The sequence below is a fragment of the Enhydra lutris genome, unplaced genomic scaffold, assembly GCF_002288905.1.
Source record: "Enhydra lutris kenyoni isolate GAN:26980312 unplaced genomic scaffold, ASM228890v2 scaffoldscaffold13, whole genome shotgun sequence".
Classification (NCBI taxonomy): domain Eukaryota; kingdom Metazoa; phylum Chordata; class Mammalia; order Carnivora; family Mustelidae; genus Enhydra; species Enhydra lutris.
This window is the reverse complement of record NW_019154097.1, coordinates 15,690,096-15,714,571: the sequence shown is the minus strand read 5'-3', so window position 1 is coordinate 15,714,571 and position 24,476 is coordinate 15,690,096.

Here is a 24,476-nt window from a genome sequence, read left to right as displayed (position 1 = left end):
CCAGGCTGCTTTATAAGTGAAAAGGAAAGAAGTTGTTATACATTTTGTTTAAATCATGACCATTTTGCCTTGGCTGTGGATTTTTGAAAAGTGGTCAAACTGCGTTGCAATTAAACTGCAATTTAATTGCAAATAAATTCATGAAAGTCAACATGCATTCTCTTCCAAAAACACCAAATGCATAGAAAAACCATAGGTCTATACTGCTTTCCATATAGTACTATAATTTTTTTTCCTCCCTAGAGAAAGAAAAAAAGTATAAGTTTTGAATAAGGTGGAAAAGAAGAACAAATTGAATATAAGATTAGAATGGTGTGACCCTTCTTGGATGTTTTCTAACCTAACCTATTTTCTGTTAGAAAATCTAACAGATTTCACTGTGGAGTATTCAATCACATAACCATGTCAACAATCAACAAATGAAAAAACATTACTAATTATTTTACCACTTTAGTCAATCAAGCACATTATGGTTCCTTTTCCATATAGAGTCATGGTATATGTGGCTTTCTTCCCCTAACCCTGTGTCGTAGACACTTCCTGTGAATGTGTCTTATTTTAAAGGATGATTTTATTTGCTGCATCAAATTCAGCTGAGGGGATATAGTACGGTTTATTTTACCAGTTTCTTCTTTGCGGGCTTTAAAGTTGTTCCTAGTTTTTCACTATTATGGAAGTCATTGCAATAAATTTAGTTTTGTATTTAGTTTCTTCCGCCCCTACCCTTTTAGGGAACTAGTTCCTTAAAATAAATTTCCTGGAGTTGAGTCACGCGGTCTAATGAAATGAACTATTTTGCTGTTCTTGGTAGATACTGTAAAATTGCTTTCCAGAAAAGTTTTTATCAATTTACAGTACCACCAGCAGTGTTTTCATAAGCCATTTTCCACTACAAACTTAGCGCTGTAGGTCATCTTACATCTTTTAAACTGAAGTTCTTATGGGAAGGTTTCTCTTGGTTGAAGTGTGGCGAAAAACTTGCCATGCAGCGATTGTGTGAACTCTCGGAGACGGACTATGAAATCATAGCAATAAACATAAACATTGGAGATGACAGAGGCTTTTTGAGTTTGATCTGTCCCTCTGTGGCAGGTGTTGGATTGGTACCCACATGCCTGTGCTTTGGGGACACACATGCGTGGAATATATTTGTTAAACATATCAGCTAGAGATCCCCTAGGACTCAGCCACAAAATGTCGACAAAGCTGGAATACAAAGGCCTGGCTCTTGGCCGGCCATCCCCTGCAAGGCTTGGGAGCCCATGAAAGGCAGGGCATCTCTTGGGTATGCCACAGAGCCCTTCTGGGTTCCAGAACTTTGCTTGGACACCTGGAATTCAAATTTCCACCCCTGCTGAACCGGAATAAACAAATGTACCCCAGGGCCGCCTTCTACAATCTCATTCTCCGAATGTGTCGCTTGTAATATTGAAATGTATTCTGCGAGAATGCCATTGGACATGCAAGCTGCCAGGCCATTGGAAGCCACCTAGTCCAGTCCCCTGATTCAAAGAGGAGGAAGCTGAAGCCCAGCGAATGGAAAGTTCTAAAGCCTGGTTTCTTCATTCCCAGCATGGTGGTGGCACCCACGGCCTCCACACATTACTTCTCTGTGATGAAATGTTTTCTTTGTAAAAGCTAGTTCAGGACTGTCTGGCTAAATTTAACTATCAGTGGGCTCTTCCTTGTTACTGATTATCGTTCCTGGTTATCAGGTAATAATTGCAAAACCGGCACTAAGAAGTTGTAGGCATTAATCTCGGGATTTTTTTGTATAGTTAAGTTACAATGATAATTACCACGTATTTAGTCCTCATCGTATGTCAGACAGTTCCAGGTCATTTTCACGAGTGAACTCATTCACCCCAACACTTTTCTCAAATATATTTTTCAACATCCTCCTTTTACAGAGGGGTAAACTGAGAGTGGTTTTTAAAAATAGTATATTAAACAGCATAACCTAAATTACACTGCATTAAATTAACAAACAACTCCAGATCTCACTAACTTACAACACTAAAGCTTTATTTCCCCCTCATGTTGTGTGTATTGTCACTTAAGGTTAGTTCTTTTTGGCTGGGGGCCGGGGGAGGGAACCACATGGAAAGAGTAGCCCTTATCTGCAACCGAGCTGCGACCTGGCAGATGGAATATCGTGAAGGTACAACACGGCCTGTCTCTTAAAGCTACAGATTGGGAAGGGACACAGGCCACTTCCTTGCAACTTCTTTGACCAAAGCAAATGACATGGCCGAGCCTGACACAGACGAGGCAGGTAATAAGACCCCAGCAGGGAAGGCACAGTAAATATATTGAACAAATGTAGGTTGCCACTGACAGTAATGTACTCAAGTTCCCACATCAAGTAAATTCTGGAGACAGGATTTGAACAAAACTAACACAGTCTATTTATCTGTTTTACTCTCGCTCAACCATCAGATGCTAGGAAGCATCAGATGCCTGGAACCCAGATTGGGGTTACAATCTATTGTACAATCTCTTCTTTTGCCTCCATGAAAAGATGCCGTTGTGAGCATTGCTCCTACTTTTCTAGCCAACACAACATTTCACAATACATGCTGAATACTTCGTCCTTTGGGGCACGAGCACATTATTATTTTACATACTATTTCTTTCTGAGTGAAAGAGAGCTATCTGTACAGTCATGTAATGCTTTTTTACATAAGGACTTCTGTAATGACCTCATAGATGCTCAGGGCTGTCAGGTCCTCAGGGCCACAAGGCCAGCTCCCTGCCAAGGGTGGCATCCTTGTTATGAAATCCTATTAGGAAGCCATGCAGCCTCTCCTGCACAACTCTTACCTCCCACCTCCCACCCAAGGAAGACCAGGCCATTTATGGACAGCCCTGTCTGTGGAAGAGTCAACCTTGAGTTGAATCTCCCTTCCAGAGCTTTCCTCCTTAGGGCTGTAGGTTAAGATAAATGTAATCATATATGTGTAATCCTATATTTAAGTATGTATATACGTATGTATATGTATGAAATATATAAACATATATCTTTTATATATATATTCTGTTTATATACTATTTATAATTACATGTCATAGATATTTGTATGTATTATGTTATATATTACATATGATACTATATATAAAACTCTCTATATCTATCTATCTATCCCAGATTTTTATTTTAATGCAGGGATTATGGTCCCCCAGTTCTTCTGCAGCTTCAAATGACCCAATTTCCTCTTAATATGATATGACTTTGCATCTCAAGACATCCTAGTTACCATTTTTAAAGGTACTCTAGTCGATCTAGTCTATTCCATTTTTTTATTAAAATGGAATTTGCATAATATTATTCACTCCTCTCCTTGTATTTATATTACTGGAGTTATAACTCCCCAAATGGGAATGTATTTTAGATTTAACATAACAGTATGATCTTTTCTATGGTAAATTAAATTTATCTAGCAATTTCCACCAATATAAACCAAGCCTGATACTTAGAATCCTCAGAAGTGCTGAGAGGTGAGGTAAGAATATTCCTAAATCCTTTAATACACGCTTCAGAAATTATTACAGAATAAGGAATACCTCATTCTGTCAATAAGTAAGACAGTTTTGCTTTCATACTTATTTACTTCAAACAACTAGCTTGTATTCCAGTATAGAATATGTATACAATCGATTCTTGAACAACACACGTTTGAACTCCATAGGTCCACTTATACCTGGATTTTTTTTTGATAAATACAATATAGTATACTGCAAATATAGTTTCCTTATGATTTTCTTAGTAATATTTTCTTTTCTCTAGCTTACTTTATTGTAAGTATATACAATGTGTAATGAATATAACATATAAAATATTGGTTAATCAACTATTTGTTATCAGTAAGACTTCCTGTCAACAGTAGGCTATCAGTAGTTAAGTTTATTTGCAGGGGGAGTCAAAAGTTGTATGCAAATTTTTGACTGCTTAGGGGTGGGGTTCAGTGCCCCTAATCCCCCACATTGTGCAAGGGTTGACTGTAATTTATTTCTCTTCAATAAATGTTTGAAAAATTCTCTTTTTAAATGGGCTTTTAAACTGGGGAAACTGTTTGTTATGTAGATAAAATCAAGCCACTTTCAGAGACTGGGATATTTTATACTCTATAAAATTATATTCCTTTTATTTATGGAAGCTCTGTGTGGGGGAAGGACCATGTTTTTCTCATTCTCCACTCACCCCTAAGTGGTCGTTGTTGAGTTAAAAAGTAAAAACAATGGAGAAATAGGTCAGTGGGCATATATAGTGCTTTGTTTTTGCCCACAACAGTTGGGCATGCTCAAATAGCACAGATTACCATAATTGATCTAAAGGCATTAGTGGTAGAGTGGAAGGAAAGAGATTTGATTTTTTTTTTTTTTTGAAGGTATAGACCAGCAAGGTTTAGTGAATGATGGGAAGGTGTAGAAGATTAGGGGGAAAGAGGAGTCTGGAATAACTTGGGAATTTCCAGTTTGAGCGACTATGAGTGAGTGGCTCATGGACTGTTCCAAAACGTTCTACTCCTTGTTCTTTTTTAATAAAGTTTTAATGAAATTCAGCCATACACATTCCTTTACACATTATCTATGCCTGCTTTCACACTACAATGATAGAGTCAGAGAGTTGTGGCAAATACTTACAGCCTACAAAAAGTTGACTCTCTGGCACTTTACAGAAAAATGTTGGCTGAATCTTGCTCTACAGAAAATAGATTTTTGTTGATGTTGGGGAAGGATATTGGGGCCAATAGCTTCCATCTGTTAATGTGCTGAGTTTGTGGTGATTGTAGAACATTCCAGCGAAGATGTTCAACAGGAGGTTGTAGATACAAGCCTGGAACTCGGGCATGAAATTATGACTGAACGTATAGATTTAGAAGTTTGTGGTCAAGTTGTGGCTTCGGCGGCCATGTTTAAGCAACATGGTGACTAAGCATCTAAAATGAAGGTACTGTTGGTGATGTACTCTGATGAGTTCTAGCTTAGGAAGTGAGTCATGGTGTTTGACTTAATCTTGCATGAACATAAGAAGAAAGACAGGGGTCTGTAGGGTGCATTAGCTTCACCTTCTAGAATGTGGGGCAGAGGTCCCACTGAGTATAAGGCCCAGGGTCCTCCAGCCACCATCACCCATTTGCTTCAGAGTGACCAACGTTGCTGCAAATCCTCACAGTAGGCCCTGGCTGAAATGAGAAGCACGCCTTTCAGCTTTACTATGCAGTTTTGCCAGTGCAACCAGAGAACATCTCATATTGGTTGATTAAGGGGAGGAAGAGCTAAATGTTGGTTATAGTTCTAAAATGATGCCAGTCCTAGAGTGGGGAAGTTCTGCTGTAGCCATCAGGGTTAAACCTAACAAGGCAACTCATGTACTTTCCAGGCTGTTTTCCAGCTGGTAAGTGAGTATTTCTGTACTGCACGTGGTACAAATCGCTCAGCCCAGTACAAGGACAGTTTGTTCCAACAGAGTTTCTAGGCCAGTTCCAACATGCCTTTGAATCCTCTTACTTCCAGAGTGATTCACTTCCATTTCCTCTTTTGCCAAGTAGGGAAATAGCAACTCCTCTTTCTCATCCTTGGTAAATGTGGTAAGGGCAAGTATTTTGAATGAGATGGGGAGTGTGCAACCATATGGATAGTGAGCTCCCACAGGGAAGACCTGCAGTCTCTACAGTGGAGACGGACAAAGAATAGATGCCCAGGATGTTAAATAAGTAGGTCCTCAAGGGGTGATTTACTCCAAATGTAGTTGTATGGGTGTTCTGATGTGGTTACCTGTACAACAGACACCAACTGTCTTAAGCAAGATTATTGGCCACTGTGTCAAGATCTTCCCTCCCTTACCTTTCTCATTAGCCACTGGAGAGAATGTACCTAATGCATGAATTTGATTTCTGTGTGTGTGTTTGGATTTACCTTATTAGATAGGAAACCCTGCTAATATACCCCTGAACCTACTCCAATATACGTTCTCAGTTGTATTTCTGGGAATGTAGTTTCAGAGCATAAGTGTTTGAATTTTTCCAGTTTCATCAGAGGCCATTATGCTAAATACTGCAGAGTACATTGAAAAATCAGTGGAACCAAAGGGAGAGGGGGGAAATGCACTTAAAACAATGATCAGATTTTTCCCTCGGATCACGTTTTCTATTTTTTTACCTCAAAAGGAACTTGATGGATTTTATTTTTAACACTGAATTTCCATACTCCCTTTTCAGTTTCTTTCTAGTGTGTGCCCATATGTATATGCATGTTGGTGTGTCAGAATGTGTGTGTGTGTATGTGTGTGCATACTCTCGCCTAGCTGGAGTAAACTTGGCCGTGTGTATGTGTGTGTGTGTGTGTGAGTGAGTGTGGGTGTATTTTCCTTGTGAGCGCACTGGTCTGACGGAAGGAGCTCTTAGATCCCACAAGAGCCACATGTCTATCAGGAGGGATCTCTGTTACGTTTTCCAGCGCATGCATTTGCAGAATTAAAGAGTGGAGGCACCAGGATAACCACAGAACCCTCTGTGAACTATTCTGGGTCTTCCCCAAGACCTTTAATTTACTATTGTATTTAAAGGCGACGCATGGCCTTGCAGAGTTGTATCTGCAGATGCTCATCGGCTCGGAGACCTTGGGAAACAGACCATCACCTAGCGGGGATCGGCTCAAAGATTGAACGGGTATCTACAGAGCCTTAGTTGAATAATGCATTTTGCTTGAGAGTTTTTGTTTGTCTGTTTGTTTTCCTCCTGGCTTGCTCTTGGCCCAGACTCAAAATAAACTTTGCTGCTTTTCTGCCTGCTGTGCTTAATTTTCTGTGGTCCCTAAAATGTTGGATTTGTAGCCTTTTTCGTTTGGCTGCGGTTTGGCATCTCCTTTCCAATTCAACATTCAAGTTTCCTCTGTGTGCAGGACTCAGAAATGTTTCACTTGAGAGTTTAAGTTTCATGATTTTAATTATTCACATGGTCTAAACTTGGCTTTGAAATCAACCATATCAGGCATGACAATTCACCCAAGAGTCTGAAATGGAATAAAGAAAGCAGAGATGAAGAGGCATCCGGTGCCAAACCACCCCAGCGAGGTGCCCGTATGTTTATGAAGGGGGCTGGGGAGGAGGAGAAGACTCGGGGAAAGAAGAGAACTAACTTTGATGAAGCACCTACAGTGAGATAAACACTGGGTTTGAGGCGTGTTATATGCCCTTTGCCATCCCAAGAATCCTCCTGGAGGTACGGATGTCCCAAATTCTTTTTCAGCTCCTGCTGGCCTTTCTCCAAGTTGGTGCTATAGGGTGGATGCTGTCGTTGCAGGGGGAGGTGAACAGAAAAGGTTACTCTAAATCTCTGACTTCATCTAGAAGATTCTCTCTCTTTGTCCCTCTCTGTTATCGAGAAGTTCTCGTCTCTCTTGGTGTTTTCTGCATCCCATTAACAAATGCCACCCTGGTTTTATGAACTGAAGCTAAAAACGGCCAGCTCATTTTTTTGGCTGCCAGTGTTGTATTGTTCAATTGTTTCCTGTCCACTGTGTGTGGGTTCTTTCTATAATGAAGCCCCAGTCCTGTTGCAAGGATTCTACAAGGCCAGGTACAGAAAATTCCCATAAACACGCTGACCTGAAACTGTGATACTGTGAAGAAGTTCCTCCAGTCCCTTGACCGCCAAGACCTTTTGATTTTTGGAACTCTCCTTTAATAAAGCCTGATGCCATGGAGGCACTGAGAATGGGATGTTTTGCATGGGAGGGTGGAGGCAGGTAAGAATTATTTGTCTAATTATAATGGAGTAAAGATATTAGAAGGAGGAGACAATAAAAAATAAAACTCAAGCATCACCCGACCAACCCAAAGAACTCTACTAATATTTTAGCATCTTTCCTTTCCTTTCCTCCTTCCACTTTTCTTTCCATCTGTTTTGAAAAACATACCCATGTCTTGGGCACAGTAAGCCTTGAGATACGATCACCAAACAAAATTATTTCATCTCTTCCACTATCTTCTTAAAATTAATTAGAAGACATCGTTCTTCCTTGCTCTAAACTGAAGCCCTGGGCAGCCTCTTGACTCTTCTGATCATGACTAAGTAGTAAGAGAACAGATGGTCTCTTTTTCAGCACGGTCGCAATTCAGAAATCGCGATTCCCAGTCCCTTACAGTAATCGAAACTTTGGTTTGAAATGGTCTTCTGCACTTTCCCAGCTAGGCTGGCTGCCCGCCCAAACCTGAAGAAAGCCAAGAGGGTGTGGTTGGTTTCCACTCTCAGATTTTGCCCTGCACCCCCACTTTGGTCCATTTCTACCCTCTCCAGGTTTGGAGTCAGCGGAGAAGCTAGAAGTTTCTTACATGACTGGCACTGTCCAAGACAGGCTTCCCACTCCCTGGACCAGGCAAATGTCCAGTCAGTGGCCTGTAACGTGTTCTTCAAGACACACTTGCCTCCACACCGTGCCTCCCAAGAGCTTTCCTATGCAGTTCTCCTGATGTTGGGGATACATTCTTCTTGTATAGCTCATGTTCACTCCTTTCTCAGCCCCTACTTAATACAGCATTACTTCAGCTTTCCTGCAGTGGGGACTCTCCACCTTCCAAGAGTCCTGTGGGATAGGACTTCTCAGGAGAAAAAATACATATATTGATTTTTCACCCAGTTCCTGGCACAGAACTTCTAAAACCCTTGTAATTTCCTAAGTGATAAGAGCCCTAGGAGCATCTCTTATTCTAATAATTGATCTTTGAGTCCATCCTGACACATCCTGAAATGGTTGTAAATTCCTAAGTGATAAGGGAACTAGTAGCATCTTTTGTTATAATGAGGTGACTCTGTGTAAGCTCCCAGATGGCTCCTGGATGGGGGCTGGTCGCTAGAAAGACCGAACCATGATTAGAAGTTTGGAATTTTCAGCTTAGCCCTCATCCTCCAGAGAGGGGAGAAGGGCTGGAAATGAAATTAGTAATTGATCGTGTCTATGTGAGGAAGCTTCCATAAAGTCCTAATCATGTGGGGTTCAGAGACCTTTCAGGTCAGGGAACACAAACTGCACAAATGGGGGGGTAATGTACCCCAAATCCATGAGGGCAGAAGCTACTGCATTCAAGACCCTTCCAGACCTCACCCCAACTGTTCATCTGTGTCTTTTATCATATCCTTTAATAAATGATAAATGTAAGTAAGCATTTCTCTGAGTTCTGTGAGCTGCTCTAGCAAATTACTCAAACCTGGAGAGGAGTCTTGGGAAGCCCTGATTGATAATGAAGTGGTCAGAAGCACAGGTGGGCAAGCTGGACTTACGACAGGCATCTGAGGTAGGGGGAGGGGCAGTCTAATAGGATTGAGCCCTCAGACTGTGGGATCTGACACTGTCTCCAAGTAGATGGTGTCAGAAATGAGTTAAATTGTAGGACACCCAGCTGGCCTCACAGAATTTCTTGATGTGGGCAAAACACACCCAGCCGGTGTGAGAAGTGTTGGGAGTGTGGCAATGTTGTGAGAGCACAGGAAACCCGCAGAAGGAGGAATGCTTAGGTTTTCCTCCTCAGGACAAAGCCCCATGCTGGCTCTCTCTCACTCCCCCTTGATGTCTGCTGCAGGGGAAACACACATCCTTAGCCTCTGTAGGAACTCCTGCCATCCACGCCAACCATCTCTTCACTGTCCCCACCAGGAGGGCTAGCCGAGCTGGTTCTCGTCATTGAGATGTTCCGTTCTATGACTCCCAAATGCAGAAGGATCAATCAAGTTTCCGTGTAGTCCTGTTGAGTTTCTTCTCAGCTGGTTTGAGATGAGTTTCAAATGCTCTCTCCTACCCCCCAAACTTATACACACACTTGAGTGCTTTGTGGACACATATGGTGGGTACTCAGACCATAGTTACAGTTCTCTTCAAAAAATTTTCCCTGATTCCTCTTTCCTTAGTTCTATCATGGGATCTTTCCATACTCGGAAGGTGGATGAGAGATTAAAGAGTCATGTAACCGGGGCGCCTGGGTGGCTCAGTTGGTTAAAGCCTCTGCCTTCGGCTCAGGTCATGATCCCAGGGTCCTGCGATCGAGCCCCGCATCGGGCTCTCTGCTCAGTGGGGAACCTGCTTCCCTTCCTCTCTCTCTGCCTGCTTCTCTGCCTACTTGTGATCTCTGTCTGTCAAATAAGTAAATAAAATCTAAAAAAAAAAAAAAAAGTCATGTAACCTTTTTATATCCATTTCCTTCAGAAATTTACATCTTGCACCTCACTTTGAAATTTTGTGTTTGTTGAATCTTGGTGGTAGTTGAAACGTATGACTTAATATTTATGCCAACTTTTTAAATCTCTGCTTTCAAACAGTATTGGACCTGATAATGACCCCTAGATCATCTTTGATTTTGGAAACTATGATTTTAAGGGTGTTTAAGGACTATAATTAGTTTCCTATTGCTGCTATTACAAGTGACCACAAACTTCATGGCTTGAAACAACACAGATTAATTGTCTTGTTGTTCTGGAGGTCAGAAGTCCTAAATCAGTCTCAGTGAGTTGAAATCAAAGCATTGGCAGAGCTATGCTTCCCCTGAAAGCTTTAGGGGACAGTCTGTTTCTTTGCCTTTTACAGCTGCCTGCATTCTTTGGCTTGTGGCCCTGCATGGCTCCAACTTCTGTTTCCATCGTAATATTGCTTCCTGTCCCTCTGCTTCCGTCCTCACATTGCCTGCTCTGACTCTGACCCTCTTGTCTCAAGTCCCCTTGTGATTACATTGTACCCAACCTCATAATCCAGAAAAATCTCTCCATCTCCAGATCCTCAATTTAATCATTTCCACAAATTCACATTTGTGGTATAAAGTACCATATTCACCAGTTCTGAGTCTTAGGACCTGATTGGGCTTTTTGTGGGGCAGGGGGAATAGCAAGGGCATTATGAAGCCTACTACCCCCATTTCTTGGATATTTCAGTTTAATTTTACTTTCAATTCTTTATTTCAAATATTATAAACAGTGGTGTAATGAATTTCCTTACAAATGAAAACACTTTTATGAGTTTCTCTGATGGTTTCTCAGTATAAATTCCTAGAAGTGGAGTTATTGGGTAAGAACATGTTGAGGACTTTGGATTTATCTTGCCAAATTCCCTTTCAGAAAGGTTTCAAAATATTTTGACTCCCCAAGCTGTAAGGAGTCTATCCTTACCAGCACTGAGCGTTCTTCACATAATTTCTCATTTGGGGGTCAATTTAACAGCTAAAAAGGGTATTCCCTACGTATTTTTTATTATTAGCAGGCTGAATATTTATCACACATTTATTGGCCAAATGTATTTCTTCCTCTTAGAAATAGGTGTTCAGTGCCTTTGGACACTTTTATGCAGAGGCAGGCTGAGAATTGAGATTTTTACAGACAAGTATGTCTGGTTCTGACTTTTCCCCCAATTTAGCTGTGTGACCTTGTGCGCATAATGTAACCACCCTTTGTCTCAAGATTCTCACTTTGTACACGTGAGTAAAAACCCCAGCTCTACAGTGTGAGGACTGGATTTTGGATGCAGGGCACCTAGAGGAATGTTTGTACTTGGCAACAATGGACGTTGTGTTGCTGCTATTATGATTATGCTAATGGGTATTAGAGAAAAAGGATTTGTCAAATGTATTTTTATATATTCTTTAAAAATACTAAACCCTTTGGGGCGCCTGGGTGGCTCAGTCATTTAAGCATCTGACTCTTGGTTTCAACTCAGGTCATGATCTCATAGGTCATGAGATGGAGCCCTGGGTTGAGCTCTACGCTCAGGGGGGTCTGCTTCTCTCCCTCTCCTTCTGCCCCTCCCTCTGTGTGTGCACGCTCTCTCTCTCTCTCTCTCTCGGTCTTTAAAATAAATACATAATTCTTTTAAAGAATGTTAAACCCTTGGTAAAAGGCACAGCATAGGGAATGTAGTCAGTGTAGTACCATTGCATGGTGACAGATGGTAGCTACACTTGTGAGCACAGGACTTGGTACAGACTTGTCGAATCACTGCCTTGTAAGCCTAAAACTAATGTAACACTGTGTGTCAACTATACTTCCATTTTTTATAAAAAGCATAAAAGAGATAAAACCCTTATTGTTCATAATTGTTGAAATTGCTTTTCCTATTTTTATTTCTCATCTACTTTTGTATTTGTAGTGTGTAAAGATATCTAATATCTTATGATCAATATGTTATCATTTGTGATTTCTTTCACTTATTTTATATTTAGAAGTTATGACCCCTTTTCAAGATAATTTAAATATTTACTATAATTTTCATTTTTTAACAATGACTTTCCTTGTTTTCACATAGATCTATAAAACAAATGGAACTTGAGTTGTTGGATCTGTGAGGTGAGGATTAGTTAAAAGTTTATTTCCCCCCATATTTTAGCCACACTCCCCAGTATCATTTGGTGAATCTTATACTTTCTCTTCATTGAATTTTGCTGCTTCCATTGTTATTGTATATTAACTTATCACATAGTATATTAAAATTGCTCTAGGGGTGCCTGAGTGGCTTGAAGGGGTAGGGGTCTGCCTTCAACTCAGGCCACAAACCCACATCTGGCTCCCTGCTCAGCAGAGAGTCTGCTTCTCCCTTCCTGCCTGCTGTTCCCTGTGCTTGTGCTCTCTCTTTCTGTCAGATAAATAAATAAAATCTAAAAAAAAAAAACAAAACTATTCTAGAACTTTCTGTCATATTCTACTGATACAGCTGTCTAGTCTTTGGACAACAAGATTCTGTTTTAATGACAGTCATATTTATAATGTTTTAGTAGGCAAACTTCCTCTCATTTCTCTTGTTTCAAGCTTGGTCTTAGCAATTTTACTCATCTCTTTATCCTTTTTTGCATAACTTTGCAACCATTTTCTTAATGTAAGAACCCCACTATTGTCATGATTGGCTTGCTTATTAGTTTTGGAACATCTGGCATCTTCATTCATTTCTCTCATCTGGGGACTTGAAATCTCTCTTGATTTTGTAAAATTTCTTTTGAGTCCCTATGAAATTTTGAGGTTTCATTTCCACAGAGTGCACAATTTTAGTAAAACTCTCCAGGAGTATATTTTAATGTAAGTATAATCAATCTTTTTTCCATTATGTTTTTTAAATGGATGTTGCTGCTATAAAGAAAAAGTTATTGATTTTATTCTTAATCTTATATGGCTAAGTTACTGGGCTCTATTATAGTGCTGATAGTCTTGTCAGCATTTTTTTTTTCCTTTAGTTTTACATTATATAATCAATTCTAAAAAATTAACAATCTTACATCCTTTCACTGGATTTTTGCTTCATTTTTCTGATTCTTGCTTTGTTGTATTGGTAAGATGTCCAGAAAGATAAGTATTAATGTCACCAGTGGCTCCCAGTATCTTTTTCTTTATATTGATTGTAATGCTTCCGGTATTTCACCAAAAAGTAGGGCAAAGTAGGTTTTCTCCTCATGGATGTACTCAGAGATGTCTCTAATTACCTCCTCTGAATATCTTCATTAGAATTATTAGGGAAAAATGCGTGCCCATAACTCAGAAACACAACAGACCCCTCTGATGCCATTTGAATGGCATTTTAGTACAATGAAGAGAACACGTACTTTGGAGTCAGGGGCACTCATGTTTGAATGCTTGTTTCAGCCCTTACTGGGTAAACAATTTGCACAAACACCTAAAGTTTTCATGTCCTTCTCTCTAAAGTACAGGCACTGATACTCCTTTGTAAGACTGTATTACAAATTCAATCAGGCATGGGAAAAATACCTAGGACAGTGCCTGGTAGATCGTAGACACTGGTCATGAAAGACATGTAATCCCCACTAGTTTCCTTCTGCAACGTGTGGATTGAAAAACATGCAGAATGGATTTTAATTAAAAAAAAAATGCTAGACATTGTCCTTTACCTTTATGGCCTTCAGTTTCTTCCTCTGTTGATAGGCAGACTAAAGGGTTAGTACAGCCTCTCCTAATTGGGAGCATTCTGGAAATTCGAAGACTCACCACAGCCGCATGAGCCCCCATTTCTCAGATTCTGTTGCAGAGGGGACATCCAGGCAGCCCTGGCCCCAGGAGGATGGCCCCAGAGGGAGCCTGGGCCAGCAGCTGCACTTGCCTGCTCAACCGCCCCCCCGCACCCCGCCCGCCCCAGGGAGCTGCACGGCGTGTTGTCGTAGTTGTACTGTACTGTTCTACCGCTCGGATTCATAGTTAACATTTTTCTTCCAGGCACATTTAAAACATTTGGCTCAAGTCCTCCCTGAGCTGTTTTATAAGGGCAGTAACCGAGGCCAGGGTGTGCTCTTCTTAGCAGGCAAAGCACGCAGCAGAGGCTGCCAGAGAGTTTCCTGCTCGGGGGCCACCCATCCTTGGCCGCGGGATGCATGGCTGGAGCTCACGGCAACTTGCACAGACCGAAGCGCCGGGACTTTCTGTTCTCTGGGCTCATGGTTTGGATTCCATCCTTTCAGCCGTGCCGCGTTGATCAGGAGAGGCTGTTGTGTTTGCACTTGTCTGGGACTCGTTCAGAACACATGTCACAGCAGCAGTTCAAGGGCGCGCGCTAAGGCTTGGAGCTGGGAAAAATGTTCTTGGAAGACGAGCGAGCTGCTCTTCCCTCCTGTTCGTGCAGACGCAGAGTTCCCACGAATCAGAGGCAGGGGAGGCAGGCATCCCCTTCAACCCCCTCTCCGCGAATTCACTTCTGGAATGGCCCGACGACACAGCCGCCAAATGGAGGGTTCCGGCATCGTCCCCCCACCCTCTTTGAAGTCCACCTTGGCATGAGCTGATGTCTTTTCGTGTATTATCTATCGCCAAGGACTATGACGGGGAGAATGCACAGTAGATCCCCGAAGCGGTTTTTTCAGGATTTCCTTTGATTGGAAGGGGTTGGCTGTGCCTTCTGCCGCTGGCTCTGTCACAGAGCAGAGGGCTCAGTGGGTCTCCCAAGGGACGGCTGCCATGTTGGCCCAATGGAGGTTCTGGCAGTGGACGTGCCCGGCCACTCCGGAGAACTCCCTGAGAGCGGGAGTGGACGGGGCATTGTTGCCGCCTCTCTCACCGGGAGGGAGGCTTCACGCACCAGGAGGGAGGCTGTGTGATGTTAGGAGCGGAAAGAACATAGGCTCAGGCCCAAGAGACGCAGGTGGCAGTGTCCGCCCTCCTGCTGCCTCACAGCGCGATGCTGACCTCCGTCTTCTCACCTGCAAAATGGCATTGGACGGACTCATCCCCAAACGTGTGGCGGAGAATCGCTGAGAACATGCAGGGTGTTCAGCTTCTTTCTTCTGAATTCCAAACCTAGTCTGGAAATTTTAAAGCAGTCTGGATGATGACGGCTAAATACTCTGTCCTTATCTTCTTCATGTACTCATCATTCCTTCAGTCTGCATTTAACAATAAAAAAAAAAAAAAAACCCAAAACATCTTAGTGACTTTAATATTTTAGGCAATCAACCAGGTGCTAGGAATAAAGAAATACATGTTCAAGACATAGTCCAATCCGTTGTCTGACTCAAAGATTAAAAAAAAAATTGAATGACAAAATGCGCAGGTTTTTATGGTAGTGGGTGGAAGGTTCAGGAAGTAAGGCAAATAGCCAGGTACGATACTAACCCCAGTTTATGAAGTAACAAAAGTTCCTCCAGAAGAAGGGGGCATTTATCCAAGGGGTGACATCAGTGTATAGAAGACAGCATAGAATGTTCCCGAAACTTAGAGAGAGGGACCCTTTGAAAGGTGACCAGACCGACTTGCCCTTGGAGGTGGAGGGTCCGTAGGCTGCTGTAGGAAGAGTGGACAGTGTCAAGTCTTGTCAAAGCATGTGGCTTGTGATAGTCCGTCACTGAACTCAACACGGTTTTACTCAACACAGCCGCAGCTGACCGTCAGGAGCCAGGATAGGCCCAGCCAGTCACAGATTAGGACTGGAACATGGAAAGAGAGACTTCGGCCTCCTTATCCTACTCCTCTTCTCCTCAGCTCTTTTTGTTATTGTTTCCACCTAACCTTTCAGCTGAGAAAGAGGTTCCAGGCTGAAGACTTTGTTAACTGCTGCAACATACTATGTACATATATTATACTATATATAAACACACACACACATATATATAGTAGTACTATATATATATTATACTATATATATACACACACATATATATAGTAGTACTATATATATATAGTAGTACTATATATATATAGTACTATATATACACATTATAGCACATATATTATGTACTATATGTACTATATGTACATAATATGTTGCATATACATATATACAAATATATGTATATATACATAATATGCATATGTATATTATATACTATATAGGAAGAAATTTCTTAGAAAATGAGTTTCACTGCTGAGGACAGGGAGTACATCATGATTTCCAGAAATTTCCTCATCTTCTATGCCTTCTCTCACATTCTCTGAAGATGCCTGTTCTCCCAAGAGACCATGGGCTTCTGGAGAGCAGGAATTTTGGGTCGTCATCATGTTTCCCCCAGTGCTTCATGAAATACTGGGCAGGCAGTTGCTATTCATGTACTACTCAGTCCTGCCACCTGAATGAACATTTTGCTACATGAACCTGAACATACTCTTCGCCCAGGGCTACTCAGTATTCTTCAGTGAAAGGTTATTAAGGGTCAAGCAGGGAGTGGGGAGAGGAAAGAATATCAAACACAACCTGAGAGAAGTAAGAAGAAATATCTCCTTTCCTTCTGATGCAATTTGGAGTTTAATCCCGGAGGAATTTACCAGACAGACAGAGTGTGGAAGGAGTGTGCCAGGAAGAGGAATGATGAGTGACGGGCAACACATCCAAGGAGATAACAGACTTATGCCTCTCTTGCTTCTGCTCTCCTGCTCCTAGAACTTGCATAGTTCAGTCACAGATCTCCTGAAAAATATTCTGAAAGGATAAAGGGGTTTGGATATTAGTCCTTCCTCATAGTAAATAATCCTTTTTAAAGTACTCTACTGAGGCCAGAACAGTACTAGAATATCTACTTTAATAACATCCTTCACTAGGAAACGCTCTCAGGAACCCAGACTAGACCAGAACGACCAAACCAGATAGATCCATGAAATTGTCAAGGCCACGTTTTATGGTTGGGGAAACAAACTCAAACTGAGGAAATGAGGTGACCAAATTCTCACAGAGGTTAATGTCTGGGACCTGGGCCCAGACTCTCAGACTCTATGCTCAGGGCCTTTTGTACTAAGAGCATGTGTGAAAAGGGGTGTTTTGTCTCACTCAAAGCTGAGAAGATGTGTTGAAGCTAATTTAATGTTTAATTAGGGAGGGAAAATAACATGTATTAACCTCCTATACATGCCAACCATGGTACCATACATTTTACACATATCCTTGCTGATCATCACGGTGTTGTAGTGGACACAATTCACCCAGCTTACAAACTAGGTACCTGAGACTTGTGGACATTGAGGACCTCTACCTTCAAGATCACTTAGGATCAATTCATTCCATGCTTTCACCTTGAGTCAGTGTCGCTTAGTTGTTTCTCTAGTGGTAAGGTAGGGGATAACGGGACAATCTTCATCTTGCTAACATTCCTTCATGGTATCTCCTGAAGTAAACTCTGTCTCTCCGCGGTGTGCAAATTTTGCACAGGGTCAGTCATTGCCATGGGCATTTAGTCCTCTGGCTGAGAATCCTAAAATTATCTTGGGAGACATATGACTCAATCTCTTCTTGGGTAGATATACACCTTAATATGTAATTTCTCTAGATTTAAATATATTTAAATAAGTATATTAAATATTATGTAATTATATATTATTTATATTATATATTTATATATAATATAATATCTTAAATATATATTACATAAATAATATATTAAATAAGTATAAGTAAGTATATTATCCATATGTATTAATCTTAATTATTTGAAATAAAGTTAAATTATCTGAATTGAATTTTTTAGGAAGACTATTCCCTTTATAACTTAACAATACATGGAATTTTACCATTACTTCACTGATCCACCCAATGAGAAAATTATTTATGAATTTACATCACGTGTGTGTGTGCATGCATACAGGTGTACTGTCTGGTTAATATCATCCAACAAATTAAAGTCTTAGTCTTGTATACCATGGGAAGGGATTTTAGAAATTAATTTTTGCATGATTATTATTTTTCATTGATGGATTTGTTCACACGAGTGCCCTATCTTATAAATTGTAAAGCTAGGCAGACCTGGATGAATATTGAGGAAATGTGATAGCCTGATTATTCCCAGTATCTGTGGGTATGAGATGCTGGAAAGTGAGAGGGTAAACATGTACAGGGCCATGTTTCTGAAAAAAAGTAGCAAGTCAAATAAAGGAAAAAATTGTTCTGTGCTAGGTGGCCAAGGTGAGGTCAATATCAATATTGGCATTGGCACTGCCAAATTCATGTTTTGCATGACGATAATTCAATCATGATATGTTGGTGACAGAAGGGTTATCAAACATAGAATGTTTTATTACAGGTTGGTTTGTTTGACAAAAGTGACACCCATCTTCTTTCATAAAGCTACTGCAAAATTCACATCCGGCCTTGCAAAATGTTATGTTGACAGCAAAGACTGTGAGGTACAAATTTATTGAACATTTGACATGCTTATTATTTATCATTTAAAAAAAAAAGGTGTCTCTTTTCTCAGGAAACAGGGGTATTTATTTTTATCCCCAAGAAGCAAAGAATGTAACACAAATTTTATATATAACCTGGGTCTTCAAATATACACTTATTGAATCTGACAGTATTTTTATATGCTAAGAAAAGTACAGATGTTGTCTTATTTTATTAATCAGAAAAACTAAGATATAATAAATCTGAAGCAATTATCAACCTTTTCTATTCCTTTAGGCAACTGGAATAGGCAATAGCCAGGTAAAAGCCATCCAACATTAAACTTGGAGTTCTGAGAGACCAGCTCTGTGGTACATTTTATATGTAAATTTATCCTTTCGAGATTTATTTGATTTACTTAGTCATTCAGTTTCTACCAAATTTACAATAGGAGTTTACTCCCTTTTGTAGTCTTTGGAAAAGAGGGGGGGGAAATGAATAATTTTAACAAAATTCTATTCATAGTCAATTTCTACAGGCAAGGACCAAATTGAACTGAATCTTTTGTTAACCAAGGCATTAAAAAAAAAAAAAAAAAGGAAACAGAATGTAGCCTTACTGTCATGATCAGAATAAGAGGAAGTGTATGAGTTTCATAGGTAGGGACATTTTCCCAAGCAGTAAACTAAAAGAGAAATTCATCCACTGTTTTCTCTGTGTACGTGCGCACGCATGCGCGCACACACACACACACACACACACACACACACACACACACACACACTTATATAACAGTCATTGTTGTCAACAGAACCATCAAAACCATCTGTGATACAAACGAGAAGAGCAATGAAGTTCCTTCATGCATTATTCACAGAGCTTTCAAGGGTAGTGACTGGCTATAAGGAAATGGAGGTCATTTGTAGTTCATTCCCAGACCTTATTAATGGTGAAATCTCCAGATTAAAAGAGATCCAACTTCCAGAATGAATTCCCCTTCCACGAAGATGGGCTCCTTGTGGGCAAGTTTCTAAGCATTTCTCGGTATGACTGATAAAGTGCCAAGCATACTTCCAACAATATTCAGCACTCTGGGTCACCACTCCCCATCCACCAGCTTCCTGGTTTGCTGAATTCTTCATCATGTAGAAGGTCTTTTAGCAGAGCCATAGCTGCTTCCTTGGAGAGTCCACTCATTTGTTGAAATTGTAAATCTGGGCCATACTAGTCAATTCCATTTCTTCCTCCAAACCGTACTGTCATAAGAGCCAGTTCCAGAATTTCCATGTAGGAGGAGTTAAGGGGTGGCATTCTGGGTGCTTCAGGGATTGGAGGACTGGTTTTAATGCTACCTCTCTGTACCAAGCATGCCGTTCTGATGTCCTCTTGGCATTTATTTGTGTTGACTTAGAGGAAGAGTTCTTATTGAGATTATGGAACTGATCTTCAGCCATTCCCAGCCCCAGCCATTCTGTGATGCCATCACTGTTTATCAAGAAGGTTTGGAAACACACAGGCCATGCCCTCTGTTCTATAGGTCCACTGGTCTGTGAGCAACCAAATCAGGATAACTCAGTTCCCAGCTCCCCATCACTCAGTCACCTGGAGGTAGCTCAAGGATTCAAGGGTCCCAAGTTTCAAACCAACTTGTAAAGATTGAGACGAACCATGAGAGACTGTGGACTCTGAGAAACAAACTGAAGGTTTGGGAGGGGAATGGGATGGGGGGTTGGGTGAGCCTGGTGATGGGTATTAAGGTGGGCACGTGCTGCCTGGAGCACTGGGTGTTCATAAAAAATGAATCTTTGAACACTGGAAAAAAAATTAAATTAAAAAAAATAAAGATTGATTAGGCAAAAGGAATGGGTAGGCTGGCAAATAAGGTCCTCATGGCTCACTAGTGATCCTCAGAGACATCTTTCACAGTGGGCCACCATCATAAAAGCCACCTTTGAGTATAGTGCGGTCTTTTCCTGCTATTGCTGAGGGAAGAGCTAGTTTGATCTTTGGTGTGATGGCTCTGGTGTATTCACGGAGTCCTGAGCCGGCTCTTCATTACAAGACCCATCAAATAAGCTGTTGTAGTCTCTGAAATGGAAGGCAGGATTTCAGTTAGATTCCCTCTGCTCTCCAAATACCTTCCCTGATAGAAATACTGAATCCATGATCATAATACGGGTAGTAGCAATGACAATAGCAATCATTCACATTTGTCTTGCTGGGCGGTGTATGAGGGAGCCCGACCTTGTTCCTCACTGCATCCCTGCGGGGTGGGTGTTCAAAGCTCTGTTTTACAGCAGATGAAACTGTGGCTCAAACACATGATATGATTTGCCTTCAATTGTTCAGCTAGTAAGTTGCTGGAGCCCTGGGAAAGCTGAAACTCCCCCACTTAAAAGGGGGTCCTTCACGGTGGGTAAAGTTCAAAGGTAGTCTTCGGTCACAGTGCTTGAGAGGACTGTCTCTGGGAAGGAGTTAAGAGATTTAAGTTTGAGGCCAGAGAGGGGAGGGAAGGCAGGCAGAGAGAGGTTGCTGTTCTGGGCAGTGATCCCACCATCTGTCATGGCTCACTCTCGACTTTCTCCTTCTTTCTTTTACTGCCTGCTCCTCTCCCATCTTCTTCAACAAAAACAGGTAAGGTTAGAAGCTCTTGTGATCCTGCTTTATGGAAGTCTGGGCCACTAGCCCTAGATCAGCTTTGCTCCAGGCTTTGGGAAAAGTTTTTCGCATTTGTACCAGGCAGATTTCTCTTCTCAGACTGGCTTTTCCTCTGCGTAAGTGTGGTAAGATGCAGGGAACTGAGGTTTAGGCAGTGCTGTGCTGATGAAAGTTTAACCACAAAAGGGAAAAAAAGAAGAGAAAAAGAAAAGGAAGAGAAGCCCTTATTTGTAGCATTTGCCATTTTCGGTGGTGTAAACACTCCCACCATGGCCCGTTTTAAGCAACCAACTTGGCATCAGCTGGCTCACAGAATCCCTGAAAATTTAGCCGCCAGCTCTCACCAGCTGGTATAAGCTTGTCCTGCACAATAACGCTGGTTAGAAAAATGGCCAGAAGAGAACAGGCGATGGAACTTTGTCTCTAGAGGGGCAAGAGGTATCCTCCACACCACTAAGCCTAGCTCATCAAGGAACTATGCAGATATGTAAGATACGTAGGACAAGTGCAGTTACAAAGACAGCATGGGGATTGGGCTTCATCCTTGGTACATTTTTTTTTTTCTCTTAGAAACTACAAGGGGATATATGGATGATAGATCAAAAGAGGATGTGAGAAGTCTCTAGTATTCTTCTACTTCTCTCTCTCTCTCTCAACAAACACACGTGTCTATGTATGCACCTACAGAAATAGAACCCCTCCCCCCCACTGTATTAACAATCATGGTAAGTTCCCATCTAAGTAGCGTACATGTTAAAAGATCCGGCTTTTGGGGCTCCTGGGTGGCTCAGTGGGTTAAGCCTCTGCCTTCAGCCCAGGTCATGATCTCAGGGTCCTGGGATCGAGCCCCGCATCGGGCTCTCTGCTCAGCGGGGAGCCTGCTTCCCCCTCTCTCTCTGCCTGCCTCTCTGCCTACTTGTGGTCTCTCTCTCTCTCTGTCCAATAAAAATAAATTAAAAAAAAAAGATCCAGCTTTATAATGAAATAGACATAAATTTGATTGCCAGCCCTTTGACTTAGAATGCTTAAACTCTGAAGTGTCAGTTTCCTTATTTGTAAATTAGGAATGCTATACCTGATAGGGTTGGTGGAAGGATTAACTAGGAAACTCGTGGTTGAAAACTTGTTAACAACCAATAAATAATGTTACAGTTTTTATTTTCCCTGTGCACACCTCGGTGATTTCTCAATGCTATCAACACCTTTCCTCCCCGTCCTCTGTGGACACTTGGGAAATAAGCTGCAAAGTACATGATGGCAGAGCGACATTTATTTGGTTCCTGTTTGAACTGAGCGATAGGGGTGTTGATAATCCTGTGCATTTTCTATTTAAATAATTTTCCCACATGTTCAAATAATATACTTGTCACCCCTTACAGGCCTGGGAACAGATCTTATCTGCTTTGCCACAAAATGGTACCTGCCTGAGTAAACAGGCATACAGAAAGGAGAGGCAAAGCCTTTGCTCAGCATTTGTAACCTAATTCCCAAGGCAAACAGACAATATGGCCGCCAGGCTTCACCTTCCAGAGCAATTTTAATCGCAGAAGCAATGATTTGTAAGTCTCTAAGATGCAAATAAAACATTGTTAAATTGTCCCTAGGGTTATCTTAAATCCTTAAAGAAAGAGCAAGAGTGTCCCTGAGGACAGTATTTAGAAATTAAAATGGTCCCTGAGAACCAAAGGTAGAGGTTAATGTCTTACCTTTTTCCAGAATTTGATACATTCATGAAAAGAACTGAGGGTTTTGGAGGGGCAGTGGGGTGGGAGGTTGGGTGAACCTGGTGGTGGGTATTGTGGAGGGCACGTATGTCATGGAGCACTGGGTATGGTGCATAAACAATGAACTCTGGAACACTGAAAAGAAATTTTAAAAGTAAATAAAATTAAAAAAGCAAAGGTAGTTGGCATTTTCATCAATGCGCTTCACACACATAGCTTGAGGAATCAAATAATTCTACTTGCAGTTACATACACTCGTTCTTTTAGCTAATCGCTGTCATATATTTATTTGCCTTCATATGCTCTGAGTAACATGCTTATGATGATACTTCTTAATTTCTATTATAGTTTAGAGATTATGAATTAATTTCTCATTTTGGGAATGGGGATTTAGCCCTCTTACGCCTTCTGTTCCACTTAATCCAGGCACATTCAGATCCCCTGTCTAGCCCAAGATAACCACCCTGTAATTGTGGTTTGATCCATTTTCAGTATTTACGTTACATGACTACACAAATGCCATTCCCCGTTGATCCATGTTGTGTATTTCTTTTCCTGCACAATCTTTTGGTTTCCTATAGATTTTTCTTTTTGCTTAATTTCTCACATACGCGTCACTAATTTATCCCCAAAAACCTTTCTAGGTTATGACATGTATCTCGTAAGATATTCAAATATAGTCAGTAATACTGATTTCATCTTGAAAAAATCCCTCTGAGTCCTCTGAACTTCTCGTGTACATACATTGCTCTCCTAAATGACTGACACCTTAGGCTTTCTTTCACCCTTCTTTTGGGCACTCCTCTTTGCCTGTCTCTTGTGCTGGATCCACTGTTTATTGATTCTGCTTCTTACTAGTTCCTCTCTCTCTGTGCTGTCCATTCTTAAAGGGCTTCCCGGATGAGGATATATCAACAGTCACTTTTTGAGGCCTTTTGAGTTTGGAAATATCGTTATTATCTCACTTACTGAATAGTTTGGCCAGCTAGAACATTCTCAGTCAAAAATCATTTTTGAACACGTCGCTCAGTTTTCTTCTAGCTTTTAGATATGTATGGAAAAGTCTGTTATCTTTCTGATTCTTCATTCTTTGTGCGAAAACATTTCTTTCTCTTCCTGGAAGACTTTATACTCTTTGTTCTCAGTGATCTAAAATTTTGTGATGATGTGTTTAGCTGTGGGTTTATTTTTAAGCCATTGTGCTGGACGCACTCAACCTGAAAATTTCATCCTTCAATTCTGCAATGTTTTTGTTGAATGATTTCTTAATGATACTTAATCTTCTGTTTTATATCTTTTCTTTTTTATGAGTCTCATTTTTTTCAGATGTACCTTCTGGAATGATTTATTTATTTTCCTCTTCTATTTTCCATCTCTTTTCTTTACATTTCTTTCTGGATGATTTTCTCAGATTATCTTGAAACACTCTCGCTTAATATTTTTGTTTATGCTCTCATTTAAAATTTTTTTCCTGTGTGTTTTATGTTCTCATTTCTTATATACTGTTCTTGTTCCACTGATGTAAATTCTTCTTTCATCT